Raw genomic sequence first — 16,649 nt, forward strand, 5'->3', positions numbered from 1 at the left:
GTGCTAATGCATGAACATCTGTGAGACTGGGTTGATTTAAAGCTGCAGGTTGTTCTGGCTGCACCAGGACACCAGTCGGTCTGTCTCCACCTGTAGGTGGACTCGTCTCCATCAGAGATGAGTCCATGATGGTCGTGTCGTCCACAAACTTCAGGAGTTTGACCACCTGGTGAGAGGAGGAGCAGATGTTGGTGAACAGAGAGAAGATCAGAGGAGAAAGACCACAGCCCTGAGGAGATCCAGTGCTGATGGTCCAGGAAGCAGAGATGGTTTTTCCCAGCTTCACGTGCTGCTTCCTGTCAGACAGGAAGTCTGTGATCCACCTGCAGGTGGAGTAGTTATGATCATAAACAGACTATTTATTATTAATGTAGGTTTTGTTTCAGATTTATTTTGAATAAAAAGTTATTTCCTCCATGTTGAGCTACTTTTTTCCTCCACCTGGTTTTACTGGATCCCAAGCTGATGATATTTGAACCAAAAACATCTGGACCAAACATGTAAATTTCAACTCACAGCATATGAAACGTAATCCTTGGTTACATATATTTAAATATACATTTCCATACAATACATCTGAACCAAATATTTACAGTATCTGAATCAAAGGGAAAATCAGATCCTTGTGATCAGGTGCAAATGAGGAAAATCATCAAAGAAAGAAGGATATTTTGTGTTGTTATGGTAACTGGCTTATTTCAGTTATATTTTATCAGAGAACAAAAGGTTTGAAATGTTTCCCTATCCTGACTCTCACAATGTGACGTCCAACTGCAGTGAAGGACCAGAGGAAAGTGGACATTGTGGGGACATGATAGCAGACATTACAGTCTGGACGACCTTCAGCGCTCTCTTCTCTGTGGTTGGATGTCCTGCTTGTGCTGCTGTTCTCTGGGAGTTGTTCAAAAGACACAAAAGAGGAAACTATGTCACCCCCAATGATGTCTTCATGCTCAACATCACCATCATGGACCTGCTCTTCTTGTTGTTCATCCCTCTTGGGTTGTTTAACTTCCTTTTCTGGCTTTTCCAGCCTGTCCAGATGTGGAGTGACTTTCTGTATGATTTAAACCTGACTGGACGACCTCTCCTCACGGCCTGCATGTGTTTTGACTCCTACCTGGCAGTGGTCCACCCAGTCTTTTATCACACCCACAGGAGTCCAACTGTTGGCATCCTCGTGGCTGCTGCATTGTGGGCCATCACTTTAGCTAAAGGAACCATTAACACAGTCATAGATGAGCTGAACCACAGTCCCTGGACCATGTTTATGTATGTCATAGCTCTCCCTGTCATCATCATCTGTAACTCCTCAGTACTGTGGACGCTGAGGAAGTCTGACAGTGGAAGGACGGGTCTCCACCCAATGAAGAAGAAGGCTCTGCAGATCATCACCAACAACATGATAGTGACCGTCGTTGTTTACCTTCCTCCTGTGATGGTTTACATCTTTGGCAACATGAGAGGTTTCTGCTAAGGTAGGGGTTCTCATCTGGTCTCACCCTGGGACCCACATTTTACCATGGTCGTTCAATTGTGACCCAATTTTTTTTTTTTAGAATTCAACCACAAATTAATTTTTTCTCAATTAGCTGTTGAAAACAATCTTTTTTTAAACATAAATCTCTATATTTTCCTGTGTAACATGCATTTCACAGCATGAAATGCAAAAGACATTTTCTTTCAAAATAAAAGACAAGTCCAACATGAGAAATATTAAGCATTCATTTATTTTTGACCAGCTGTCCATGACCCACCCAGTATAGGTCTGCGACCCACTTTTGGGTCCCGACCCACCAGTTGAGAATCATTGTGCTAATGAATCTAACAGGAGATCAGACCTGTTCATAGAATATATGCTTTCTATTAGGGATGGGCTATATTATCAAATGTTATATTGGTTTTTCCACAGATATTGAAAAAATACTGTATGTGCTGTTGTTTAAGACAACATAATAAAAATGAAAATGAAAAATATATGAATGATGTTAATTTTTCAAAATTTAGAATAAATAAATAAACAAATAATTGATTAATTAATAAGAAAAAAATATTCAAAAACAGACATGACTTTTTCCATTACTGAAGAAATTGGAAATTTAGTGTTGGACAATATCGGATATCAGCAAAAAGCTAATATTGAACTTTCTATAGAGTAGCACATTTTATAATAAATACAATGTTATTTAACAGAACAATCCACTCCTGTCCTCATATGTGTCCTTTAGCCATAACATAACATTATTGTAAGAATGGCCTCATGGGTAGCCTTAAAAAGTAGTCCAAGGTTCCAAAAATGCAGTCAAGTGTATTTATTTACAGTGAAAAAAAGTGCATCAGTATTTCTGTTTTCACAACATTTCATATGAAAAGTGTGTGTTCACATTGTTATGTCTAAGGTGGGCCCATAATAGAAATATAAGGTTTCATTAGCCAGGACAGAAATGAAGCTGTTAATAGGGGTTGGTCAGTGACAATTCATATAAGCAAATAGTACGGTATAGTGGCTTCTTTGATGGAAATATTTGTATTGATTGATAATTTATTTTTTCCTTCAAAAGTCAGTTTTAGTCAAGTTATTGACATTTTCTTAGAAGTATTAATTTTAGATCAAAGCTCCACAAATGGCATTACACAGTGAAGGATCTGATAAAAGCACTTTGGTGTTTGGTTTGCTCACAGGTTCCAGTCAGTTTTGATTTCTGGTTATTGTTCACTGGTATTAAATGTTGTAAGAATTGTGTTACAATAAATATCATTTTAGACAATGTTGATATTTTTGTTTTCTTTCCACATTAATGAACACATTTGGATAATGTTCTTAAACAACTGATTATTTTCATTTTTCTTTATTGTACATTATATTAACTGTCATCAATGCCTTTAATTGTAAAACAATATATTTTCCCTTTTGTCTGTATTTCCATCATAAGTTTGGTCTTACATTTTCTAAAGGTGGTATTAAAAAGTCATAAATATATATTATTATATTCTTCTTACCTGTAGTCACCCTGTATTTATCATCATTATGCTTGTAACCTATGTGAATAGATGCTTGTAAAATAAAAATGTACACATTGTTTTTTTTTTACATTTAAACTTTTATTAAACATAAATTTCAGATGCACTCCTGGAAAACAAACATATTCATATTAATAATTCATATTTTTGAATATTAATTCTCATTTGTTCCTCTACAAAATGCATCTTGTAACTGTAGAGGATGATGACATCATTTGTCACACATACATAGCAGAGAACAGAGAGTGACAGTGAGGAGGTCATAAACTGATAAATATTTTCACCCTCATGGACCACATGGTCAGAATGCTCTGCCAGATGTGCTCCAGTGTTTAAGTCGTGTCGTTACTACAGTTCTTCAATCACTTTCTAGCATAGATGGCCACAGACAGAGCGATGCCACCAATGGCTACTGCAGTGGCACCAAGCAGCCACTTCCAGCTCAAACCCCATGCTGACTTGGCCTGATGTTTGTGGGTGCTGGACGGGTCCTCCAACATCTTCTCATCCATGGCCTGATGTTTGTGGGTGCTGAACGGGTTCTCCAACATCTTCTCATCCATGGCCTGATGTTTGTGGGTGCTGGACGGGTTCTCCAACATCTTCTCATCCATGGCCTGATGTTTGTGGGTGCTGGACGGGTTCTCCAACATCTTCTCATCCATGGCCTGATGTTTGTGGGTGCTGGACGGGTTCTCCAACATCTTCTCATCATCCTCACTGTCCTTCTTCATCATCGTGGAGACCTCATCGCGGATCGTGTTGTTGCGTGGCTTCAGGTCTCTGTGCTGATCAAGAACATTGCCTTGCTCCTTCTTGCAGGTGGCCAGATCAATCTTCTCAGTGGGGGGCAGCAGCTTCAGGTCTGGAGCATCAGTAGCTTCCAGGAGCGTAATTTCAAACTCAACCTTTGACCGAATCTTGAAGAGTGCCTTCTCTCTCATTTCCATGAATCGCACTGCTACATCCAGTTCCTGGATCGCTTCCCCGTTGCCCACAGTGAACGACAACTCCGGGTCCTCGTTGACCAGCGTCCCATCCCTCAGACGTGATATTATATGAATCTTCACAATCTGTCCAGGTTGCGGCCTACTGTCTCTTCCTCTTCCAGGCTGCAGCACCTTTTTCATTATCTCACCATTTCCAAGGATATCTAACCACCCATGAGTTTCTCTCCTCATGGACTGATCCATGACAATCTTATTCTCACTCTTCACGACTGGTGCACTGTCACTGCTTTGGTAAACAACCTGAAACACAAGAAAACATATTATAAGTAGATTACCATTATTAGCTGGCAGCTTCTGAGCAGGGTTGGAGTCAGTAATAATTGTAATCATGTAATTGATAATTAATTACAAAGATGGTATATGGTTATAATTGTAATTGTAATTTTAAAAATCTGTTGCTGTCATAATCTCATTAAATTCTAGTTTAGTTCAGATCATTTACTTTGTAATTGTAATTGCCTTTAAAATTCTATAAAAAAGTCAATTATTTAATGCAAAACTTGTGAACATGTTCTCCACATATGTAGTTAAAATATTATTAAAATGTTTATATCAAGCTTTCCCACATTTTACCATTTTAAAAGTTTATTTTACAGCTGACTTATGACCCGTTATCATATGAGATGCTAACAGAAAGCTAACACAAGAGAAAGGTTAACTTTTATTAGGTTATCTATTTCAGGTTCAGTATTTCTGATTAATTGTAAAGTAAATGATAACGTACTGTAATTGTAATTGGATTTCTGAGGCTAAAAAATCAATAAATTGTGATTCAATTGTAAATGGAAAAATTGCTGGTCACTGTAATCATAATGTACTTGTTAGATTGTCCTCTGTGCCAAAAGATGGTATGAGATTTACCGTTTAAGAGCAGCTTAGGGAAGGATATTAATTCTGGGACGTATCAGTCTTTCTTTGAATCAGGGGCTGTTCCAGATGTTTCTCATTCTCTCCTATCTGCAGCTTTGGGCTTTCACACTATGTCTGTGTTTTTCTCCTAAGTATCTGCTCTATGAGCTCTGCCTTTCAAGTTCTGCCTTTTGTTCTTTTTTTGGAGTTCTACTTTTTAATTTCTTCCTTTGAAGTTCTGCTCTGTGATGTCATCTTCTGAAAATCTGCTCTTTGAGGTCTTCCTTTGATGTTCTTTGATGTGGAGTTCTTCCCCGGCATATATCAACGGTTGTTCTAAACTCCTCAGTTGCCACGGTTACGTGTTGTTTTTTTTAATTCAGAATGAGTTATTCTGCATTAAATCATTCTGCTTCATGTTTACATGGTAATAGTAATTCCCGAACTGAGGTTCACATGGAAAACCGGTTCATTCGGCTTTATTTAATTCCACTTTAGGTCTGGGGGTTGGGAAGGCTGTGATTGGACAGGGAGCGAACATGACGTATAATGTCTATTGGGAAAAACACACAACCAACATGTTATTGTCGGCTGTAACACAGAAGACCACACATGAGAAGTGTTTTCACCTTTATTTTGATTGTTGTTTTAAAGCAACAGCTCAACAGTAACACACTTTGGTCCACGGAGCAGAAGAGATAGAAACTAATCACCAGTAAATAAAGTCCAGTAAAACAAAAAGCAGGAATAAATAGTTGCTTCCTGGTAAAGATAGTAGCTCTAAAAATGGTTCCAATGATAAACTTGGTGATATTACAGCCTGTGCAGCAGTATGGGGGGGACGCATGTCCGGGTCTTAGTATCACCCGTCTGATGAAACCTGTTCCGTTTGCTGATCTCCATGTGTGTGATAAGTCCATGTGTCCGTGTTAATGTCAGCATGTTTATGCCTCCGTCCATTCCCTTTTTTCATTATATTCATGGCTAAAAACGCTCTTATTAAATAGTGTCAGTGTCATACCACAGAGAGAAGCTGTGACTGAGAACATCCTCTACATCAGAGGTCTCATTCTCACGGCCCGCGGGACGATAATTTGTGGCAATGACAATGTGAAAATGTAATGTTAGTGATGCCGTGTGTTTTATACTGTAATGTAATGACGTGACTCGAGCCGTTATTAAAGATTTTGAGCCTTTAATGGAAGTCCTTAAGACATTATGTACCCCCTCATTCTCCGCTGACGCCCACCCTTCCTCAGCCTCCCAGCCAATCAACACGCAGAACACGTGTAAACAAAGACGAACATTGGCAGAGAAAGCTGCACGTAACGATTCTTCAAATGCCATGGGAAACCACAACACCTGTTAAACATTGAATAAACTACATGTGGAACATAACTCAGTAACGTAGGACCTAGTCTGTTACAATATGAATGGCACTTTACAGCATTGTGCATTGACGATGTCACCAAGGGAAACCCACCACCGATAGAGCCCCCCACCCAGCCAACTCGCACCCGCCGTCTCGCTTCCGAGGCTGGGGGCTCATAGGGGACCTACTCGCCTCGGTTATCGTCAACGAAACATCGGTGTTGGCTGGAATGTACAGCTGATTCCATGGGGTTATTATAGAAAATAAAAGCCTCTGTGATTGTGTCCCATGGTTTGTATCGGCTATAATTGGCTAATGTCCCACTCTCTCGACGGATAGTAAACGCCCCACTGGCAATTGCTTTTTTTCCGCTCTCTATCTCGGTACTATCTACCATCTACAAATGTCATGATGTTCATGTCATCACGAAATACATGAACATTGAGCACAAAAAGGAAGAGTGGTTCATTATCCGCCTTGTTGTCGCCGGAAGAAAAAGCGTAAATGACGTTCTCCATGCGTCTGGTTGGCTAAACACGTGACTTTAACTGTATTGCTTGAAAAAAAAAAAAAATTTACTGGGAGAGCGACAGCAATTAGCTGACGTCATGTCATGTTGGATTTTCTGCAGATACACTTTTTAAGTTTTTGGTTGAAATGTCATGACAGTAATTAAGATCTTAAATTAACGAAATAATCAAAGAATGACGGGCAGTGTCGACCCTAACCTCTCTGGTGCCCTAGGCCAGATTTTATTTTGGCCCCTTTATATTTTTATACCACATAATTAACATTTACATTATTGTTATATTATTATTATCAGAATTATTTCTAACACTTACATAGTGGTCTTCACCATATCCACAAAGATGCTTTACATGAGAAGAAAATATGAGCAAAATTACTTTTTTGACATTTTATTTACTTGTGATAAAAATGTTTCACATACACATATAAAAGAACACAAACAAGTAAATAAAAGCTAATTTAAATATCTTGGTAATTAATATTATTATAGTAAAGCATTGCACAAAAACAAGATACAGATTAAAGATAAATAGATAGTGGTGGGTTGGCTCATCAAATATTATTTTTAATTTAAATACTTGTGACTACAATGTTTTACTATATTTCATTATGTGAAAAGATGCAAAACTTCCAGATTTAATATAATCTTACTTAAATTTCAGTAATCAACACATATTAATTTAAACAATTACAGTTCACAGAGGTATTGCACAAATAAACTATTTATTAAAATAGTGTCATTTTCTGCTGGTGATTTATAAACAGCTTTAACCAACACAAGCTAAAAAAGCTCCATTCATTATATGAGGAGAGATTTGTCTCAAAACTATTCACTAATACATAAGGAGCCCTGGAGGTGACATGGATGAAAAAAAAAGATCTCTAACTGTGACTTAATGATCTCGTAGTGTAACTTACTTATTATCTCACACTGTGAGTTACAGAGACTGGTTCTGGGTCAGAGTTTATCACAATGACATCATCCACAGTGCTGGATATTCATCTGTTTATTGATTTTTACTTTGAAAGTGAGTCAAAATATAAAGATATTAATGATTTGTTTGCTAGTTGGCACAACTTTAACATGAGTGACGGACAGGTAAAGATGATACTTTAGTTCTAGAGGACACAGTCGTCATAAAGCATAGCTTAGAGTCCTGGTTGAATTCATTAACAACAACTACAATACTACGGTAACTTCATGGATACCTGTGGATAATAATAATATTAATGCATTAGATTTTATTTAGTGCTTTTCATAGACACTCAAAGCTCTTTACATTGATGTGCATCATTCTTTCACTCCACACACAGTGGTGGTAAGCTACTATTGTAGCCACAGCTGCCCTGGGGCAGACTGACAGAAGTGAGGCTACCATAGTGAACCATCGGTCCCTCTGACCACCACCAACACTCACTCACACACTACATTCATACGATGGATGTACATGGACTTGAAAATGGTTGTATTAGAGTTTTTCAGCGTTTCCTCGTCCCTACAGATGCAGACAATAGCCTTGATAGTTACTGACCCTCAAAGTAACACCACCAGTAATGTTACATACAGCACTAAGATAAGACTGTACAGTGAATAGTGAATGTGATCATGTCCCTCTGTCACACATTGATCACTTGTAGTTTTATGTCCAGGGGGATAAAAATACTTCCTGAGTGTTTGTGGAGCAGCTCAGAGACTAAACAGCTGTTCTGTGTGATCATGGTCCAGTGCAGTGGGGGCTTTGTCTCATGTCCTTTTTTCTATTATTCATACATACTGTATATCTGTGTAGTGTCAAATGTGGTGATCAATCAATTCAACAATGTTGGCCCCAAATGAAGTGAAGTCAGAAGTATGCATTCATGTGGGAGCTTAAGTAGAGTTAATTATGGCCAAATGAGTATGTGTTTGAAGGTTGGATGTACAAAGAGGTGTACATACTCTGTACTCTGTAGTGTTATAAAGGGGTTGATTTGCGGGTGCAAAATAAAACAGCGCGTGTGATTTCCCTGGTTTAATTCTATGGGACATGAACCTGATAAATGTGTTTGTTGTTGGGTTTTTTTTTTAAACTCACTTTTATATTTTTTTGTTTGGTGTATTTTTCTGGAATGTATGTTTTTGGGAGTCATTATCTGTATTTGTGTATCATTCTGTTGTGTTTTTGTGCATTTTTATTATAATTATAGTTATTTGTTGCCATTTTAGAATGATTCTGTTGTCATTTTGTGTATTTTTGTAGAAATATTTAGTTTTGTGTATTTTGAGTCATTTTCATATTTTTGTTGTATTTTTCTGTAATGTATGTTTTTTGGAGTCATGTGTATTTTTTGGAGTCATGTGTATTTTATATCATTTCAGTTGTCTTTTTGTGCATTTGTTGTGTTTTATTTTATTCATTTAGTATTAGTATATTTAAATAAATAAATAAATACAGTGTGTGTTTGTGCTCCGTGAAATGCTTAATACGCTGAAAACCAAACTCCGTAGACATTGTAGCGCCAATCAGAAAAACAATCAAACAAAACCTATAGCTCCAAAATACATGAGTGAGTCAGTAAATTAAAGTATTATCTACAATTCGACTGTGTTTTTTAAAAAAAACTAAAATCACTGTTTACCTTTGAACCGAGTGGTCAGAGCTTAGCTTCCATGTACGACACCACAGAGAATCTGCAGTTTTCCAGATGGAGAATTGAACAGGTTGAGGTCAAAACCGACTCTAGTGAAACAACGCGTTATTGAGCAACAGTTATATGGTTTAAACCATGGGAAACGTGTCTGCAAAAGACTCACCAGTGGCTGATGGTTTCAAATGATCTATTCAGAGAGCTACCGTGTTTGAGAAGCTAACGATAGCATGGCACATGAGGAAGTGGAGGAGGAGTGGCCACACACGTGACTCTTGCTTGGGTGAGGAGCTCTGCAGTGAAATAGATATAGATGGTGCGCTAGCGCCCCCTCACACCCTGAGGTCAAAAGTTGAATAGGTTTCATTTCGGGGCCGTCCAGAAGTGAAATAAAATTAAAATAAACATTTTGAAATGACCAAATCCTCCAAAATAACAGATACACACACTCGGGGTATTTGGAACCCGTTGACCAAGTTTCAGGTCGAACTCGCACCGCGTCTGGGAGATATTTGCTACACACACACACATGCACACAGACATCGATTGCTTTTTAGTTAGATGTCAGATATATTTGGAATGCAATTCAATTGCTAAAGATGAATAAATGAAGGCAAAACTATATTACGTTGGATGTTACACTGAGCCAAACAGTGGTGCTTATGTTAAAATAACTAATTATTTATTATAATAAAGACAATAATATTAAGGCGTACATTAGTGTTTGATACATTTATAATGTCTACTGAATACAGAAAAAGATGATTTACATGGTAAACACTACTTTCAGTTCATTAAAGTTAAGAACAATAGATTTTAAGTGTTTTAAGACAAACTAACATCAACTACTGCACAAAACAAGACATAAACACAAGCTCACTGGGGACATCTACTGGTGAGATTTAGAGATATAACTTTAGTTGGAAGTTGTACAACTGTTTAACAGTTGTAGTTAAGATGTGGAAATAGATTCAGATTTTTTTTTGCATTGTTTGCACAAGTAAATTATTATATTTTTATACCTGTTTATTTTTCATTCATCATTAAGTGTTACATTTAAGATAAAACAATAAAACCTATATTTGTCCAACAAAGAGGAAATTTGCAGTTTTTTTAGCAGCAGTAGATAAATAAACAGGGTAATAAACAATAGGAGATATTTACACACACATGGTCCTGTACACAGTACAGTGAGAAAGAGGAAAGATATTGGTGCATGAAGGGACATTACACAATAAAAATAATAAAAAGAAGAAATTCTTAAATTGTTAATTGTTAATTATTTATAATTTGTTATTCTAAAGTCTAAGTTTATTTTTTTATTTCTAATTTTTGAAGGTGAGTACAAACATGACAACAGTATAATGTACATTATAGTAAATTATTTTCCTTTTTAAAAAACTGCAATTATTACACTTTGATTGATATAATTCAATAAATATTACTGTTTTATTTTCAAAAAGTGCTTACATAAGTATCTTCAGTTATTATTTTTATTTGAATTTTTTTCTGCCCTTTTGAAATGTCCAGTTTGCAAACCAGAGCAAATAAATACTTAACTGTCACTTTTAATCTTAAGTACATATTAATACAAGAGCACATCTCAAACAAATACATAATTATAATGTAAAATAAAAACACAGTTTCCTGATATGTTACAGTGAGAAAAACACAGTTGGAGGATGTGGGAACCTCTCACTTACACAGGTATAATAATCTTATTATTATCCTGCTGTGTGAGTGTGTGTGACCCAGACTTTGTGTTGGCAACAGGTTGTGGGTTCAAGTCCAGCTCACAGCAAGGAGCACGTCTGGTGACTCAGTTAAAATACACCAGAAATATCTATATAGAGGTACAGGTGACACTGTCTATGATATTTCACTATTGCTTTTTGCATCCTTTCCTTTGTATGAGGGAGTGTAAAAATTGTCCCCTGCCTTTGTGCAGCTAGCGCTCTACCATTTGAGCTAATTCCCCTCTCACTGAGAGGATTGGGAGTTGATGAAGTAGGTGAGTGTAGCTGCTCAACAGAACAAGAGTATTTAGTTACTTTGAAGGAGTAAACCAGGAACGCTGGTCAACACAGTGAAACTGTTCTTCCTGATGGACAAGCTTTTCCTACATGTTGGTGGATTCTGAAGAGAATTCTTCTTCTTCTAATCGTCAAATCATCTTCTTACAGAACATTCTAAGAACTGTTTATGATCTATTAGAAAAACCTTTTTACTGTGTTTTTCTTTCTAAAAGATGTATGTGTTCTTTGTGGTTATCATGACCTCTGACCTTTGTGATAATCTAAGACTAAAATCACTCTCTCTCTTCCTGTAAATGCATTTTAATTCTAAAACTTACAGTTGAATGAACTATTCCTCCTGTACAAAGTAAACACAAAAAATAAGCAATAATACAATAAATAATATTACAATAAACTAAAGCTTCCCTTCAGAAAAAAACCATTACATATATTATTGCATACACATACTTTTTGTGTTTGAAAGGAAGTGGGTGGAAGTATAAATTTATTAGTCCCACCCCTTTTCCTACATTACAGTAACAAATAATTAATTTTCAGCATCCTGTTATCAGATCATTGCTGCTGTTAATAAATTAATTGTCTCATATTCATGATTTTGATTAAATACACACAATAAAAATATTACACACTTTCAAAATTGTCACAGAAGAAGATTTTCTTGATATTTTCTTTTAAATTCCTTGATATTTGTACACTTTCAGTGATGATTCAAAGGAAGAAAATCACAGTGTAAAAAAACAATGAGCTGGAACTGGAACCAATGTGTCACATTTATTTAATTTAAATTATTTTGGGAAAATAAACAGTCCAACATGCCAACAGGCAGCAGCAACATAAATCAAATATTAAACTATGGACACAAACAAAAGACAACTCAACACTGTCAACAATTACACTTTTAACAACGTGATGTTAAAAGTGTAAACACTGGAGCCAGAAGGTGTCGTCACCATCCGTGTGTCGCTGGGATCTGAAGATGATTCCTGCTCCATGTCTCCATCCACACAGAGATGTGAGTGGAGAACAGATGAAGTGCTGAAGGTCTTCCCATACTCATCACATCAGAAAACATTCTTCTCATGAACTCGTTGGTGGTGATAAAGGTAAGATTTGCTCTTGTAAGATTTTCCACATGTGTCACATTTATGAGGTCTTTCTGATGAGTGGCTGATTTGGTGAGATTTTAAATCTCCATATGTTGTAAAAACTTTGTCACACTGGTCACAGCAACACACTTCATGTCCAGTGTGAGATCTCAGGTGTTCATTGAGGGTTTTTTTGTGTTTATATATTTTCCCACAGTGGTCACAGTGATACAACTCTGCTCTGGAGTGAGTCTGCATGTGCAGAGTTAAATGTGATCTTTGTGTAAAAGCCTTTCCACACTGTTCACATCTGTGAGCTTTGATTCCACGATGAATGAGGAGATGTTGACTGAGGGTTCCAGATTGACTAAAAGTCTTTCCACATTCATCACACATGTGCGGTTTCTCTCCACTGTGAACAAGCTGATGGCGTTTCAGGTTCTCTTTCTGAGCAAAAGCTTTTCCACACTCATCACAGATGAAGAGTTTTTCTCCAGAATGGATTCTTTGATGTCGAGTGAGGTTTGACTTAAAGCTAAAGGCCTTCCCACACTTGTCACATGTATGTTTAGCTTTAACTCCAGCTTGGCTCTGCTGTTGAACTCTTTGCTCTGAAGTTTTTCTCTTAGATTTGTTTCTTTGTTGTGGCTGAGCTTCTTCGTCCTGAGAACGTTGAGGTGTCACTTTGTTCTGGCTTCCAGAGTCCTGTAGAACAGTTAGAGATTAAACACAGAGAAGGAACCAAACAAACATTTGTTTCTAAATGTGTTCCTAGAAAGAACAGTGGCTGTTAAAGATGGATCAGACATAGCATTAGGCTTCAGTAGGAGATCAACTTCAATAGAACATCCACATGGACGTCAGGAACCAAACTTCAATCCATTAATTTCTCACCATGTTTGCTGTCACGGCTGAGTGGTTCCACAATCCTCCATTCACCTGTAACATCAGCATAGAATCAGCTCCACCTGAAGGATGGAAGAGACAGAATGAACGTGAAGGATCTAGAAATATTAATCCATCCTTTGCAGTGTCATCACTTTGAAATTGACTAAAATGATCAGTTTGTTCAGAGATCACATGATGTGGAGGAAAATATTTAGATTTTGTGGCTGAATAATTTAAATTCCCATTGATTTGTAAATGAAGGTCTTCAGAGGAAACAGTTTGACTTTGAGGTTTGACTTTGTTCTTACAGGATTAATGAACAACTTGTAATGAGCTCATGATTGGCTAATTATGGTCCTATAATATCTGTGTTAATAAAATCATAGACAGAATGACAGAATCTACCAATAAAAATAAAATCCACTGTTAAATGCAGAAAGTGACATAATGTGAATGAAACGCTGTCATCGTGAGGTAAAGGGAAATGTTAAAGGGGACCGTTCATTTGGTGCACCCCAGCACCCCTCCTGGTCCTGAGCTAAACAACATGTTGAAGCGTCCACCTGAAACACGTCTAAACTACCAAAATACTGAGCAGACCAGTTCCCACGTAACGTTTATGTGTCTGTGAAGCTACGGCCATTTCTGGTGAAGAACTGCAGTTGTTCTGTTGTTGTGGACGAGACCAACGATGACAGGGATTGTAGAGTCTGCAACATCATAGGTTCATGATAACTTGATAGCTTCTAATACTGTACAATATTCTGCCCTCTAGTGGTGAAATAACTGATGCATTTGTTTTTGTTTAATCATTATAGTCTGGAATGATGTCATCAGGATCATTTAAATTAGTTTTATTTAAATGAAGTTGATCAAAACTTAATCGATAAACCTGATCAGATTCAGTAAACTATTGATCCCTGAGGGGAAATATGTTGATATTAATGCTGCTCTCATACATCTTTATATGACATGAAAAATTAAAAATTAACAGTTTTTGTTTAAATATAATTGTAATATATTTTTAAAATATTTCTAAGTAAATGGAATAAAAAAAAATTTAAAAAAAAGATTGTACAGTAGCTAATGACCTTAGTTCCTCATCAGTTTCAGATTGAAATGGTTCATCAGTTATTAATCAGTTCATAACATGTCAATTTATTTGTGTTTTTATGACAATTTGGATGAAAATAAAGATTAATGGAGTGATCAAAAATTGTAAAACACAATACAAAATTACTGGATTACTATATTTATCATGAGAATGCAAATTAAATACACACGATACACAAAAAATGTCAACATATAAAACTTATAAAAACTGATTAATCTCTCCCTGATTTTAAAGTTTAAAGAAATTTAAAACAATTTGTTTTAAAAACCTCTTCATAAGACATAAAAAAGGTGATTATATTCCTATCTATGAAGAACAAACTATGAATAATAATTCCCCCTTTATATAAAATGTGTTTCTGCTCAATCATTTGTGTGAATAAAACAGAAAACAAAATATCCCTGAACTTATTGATTAAAGACAGGTCATGTTCTCCATCACAGATCCTGGATCAGTACCAGTAGTGGGCGGTTAAGGAAGAATTGTTGGTAGAATCGTGCACTTTGGGTTTAAAGCATGAAACCTGGTACATAGATGGCATGAACACTACTGATTATTTTAGGATGTGGATCCAAGATTGCACCTTGTTCTCTAGACTACACATTGCATGCCAGTCCAGGGAAGGACATTCTGGTGACTTTTTCAAGCATGAGAATCAGCCATGGCCCCCATCACTTTCCAAGCCTGGTGAAATGAGATCTGGCAATAAAGCAGATCTTCTTGCAGAGCTTTTATGACAAAGTCGTTCTAAAGATCTTTACATTATCAGCTCATTCACACAAGATTGTTACTAAATATGTAAATAAGTTTAGAATAAAAGAAGCAGTATTTACTCACTGGATTCTGGAAAATCACTAAATGAGTCATTAAAGTTGACATTATTATTATTAGAAACTTACTTTGTTCTCCAACGTTGCTCACTGATGACATCTGCTGGTCAACGTTAATCAATATTATTAAAGCTACTTTAGTAGTTTCTGACGGTGCACGAGGGGATTCTGTAGAATGATGGAGATTCTGCAGCTTTCATCTTAGCCTGAGTCGCTATGACAACCTGTCAACATTGAGCTTCCATTTTAGCCTGAGTTGCCATGACAACCTGTCAACATTGAGCCGTTCAAAGCTGCCTTTTGTGTCTAAATGTGTGTCATATTATCATAGGAAGATCAAATATATTAAATTAAATAATGCAAAAAATTGATGAACATTAAATGAAATGTTAGGAAGAAATAAAAAATTTAAAATGTGTTCACGGAATGAAATCTATTTTAACAATATACTGATCAGAATTAATCTGATGGTAATTATAGAAACTAAAATGTAGATGGAGGCAGAATTACAGACTACACTTTAGATGTACTTGTCGTGTTTTATCATTTTGAATTTGAGTTTTTTAATAACTTTTCAACTGTTTAAAATATTCAACTTTTTGATTAATTTTAATGAAGTTCACCTTGAAATGTAACGTTCCACCGGTCAGCAGTTCTTAAACTCATTTCAACTTTTAAAATGTTCAATTTCATTGAATACCTTCAACTTTTCTGTATCTTTAACCGTTTTTGACTTTTTATTGTGTAAATAACTCATTATTTTACACACACACACAGAGATACACACACAGGGCCTTATAGCTCAGAGGTTAGAGCACTGGTCTCGTAAACGAGGGGTACTGAGTTCAATTCTCACTGAGGCCTCAGCTCACTGTTACCTTCAGGTCACAGACTGATGGGGGCGGGGCTAATGGTTTTGTTCACACCCTTTAACTGCTCTTTGTTGGTTTGAATGGAAAGCGTTCCTGGTTTGTGAAGTCTACAGAGGACCAGGGAAGTGAGCTGAAGCGTCTCCATGGTAACTCCCAGCTGTGAGGCGGGGGCGTGGTCTCCTTCATCCCTGCTGCACATATCTGACCAAAAGCCTCACGTCTGTGGAGCGTTTCTCCATCATCTTCATCATCACACACTTCTGTGGTCACTGGTTCCACCACGTGGAAGTTGACTTTTATTCTGAAGGATAGGACACACAGCACACACAGCTGTTCTTACTGAGCTGCAGGCTTGGCCTCAATTACATTTTTCACTTAACATTACATTTTCAGTTGAATGATAATATTTTTTTTAT

At 36.7% G+C, this 16,649-nt stretch overlaps 1 non-coding gene across 1 annotated transcript; it reads left to right on the top strand.

Annotated features, from left to right (window-relative positions):
- The first annotated feature begins 16,152 nt into the window (after positions 1–16,152).
- Positions 16,153–16,225, top strand: trnat-cgu (transfer RNA threonine (anticodon CGU)). The gene has a single exon. It is a non-coding gene; the product is annotated as a tRNA-Thr (tRNA).
- Positions 16,226–16,649: the final 424 nt, after the last annotated feature.

Source organism: Gouania willdenowi, unplaced genomic scaffold (assembly GCF_900634775.1).
Source record: "Gouania willdenowi unplaced genomic scaffold, fGouWil2.1 scaffold_49_arrow_ctg1, whole genome shotgun sequence".
NCBI lineage: Eukaryota > Metazoa > Chordata > Actinopteri > Blenniiformes > Gobiesocidae > Gouania > Gouania willdenowi.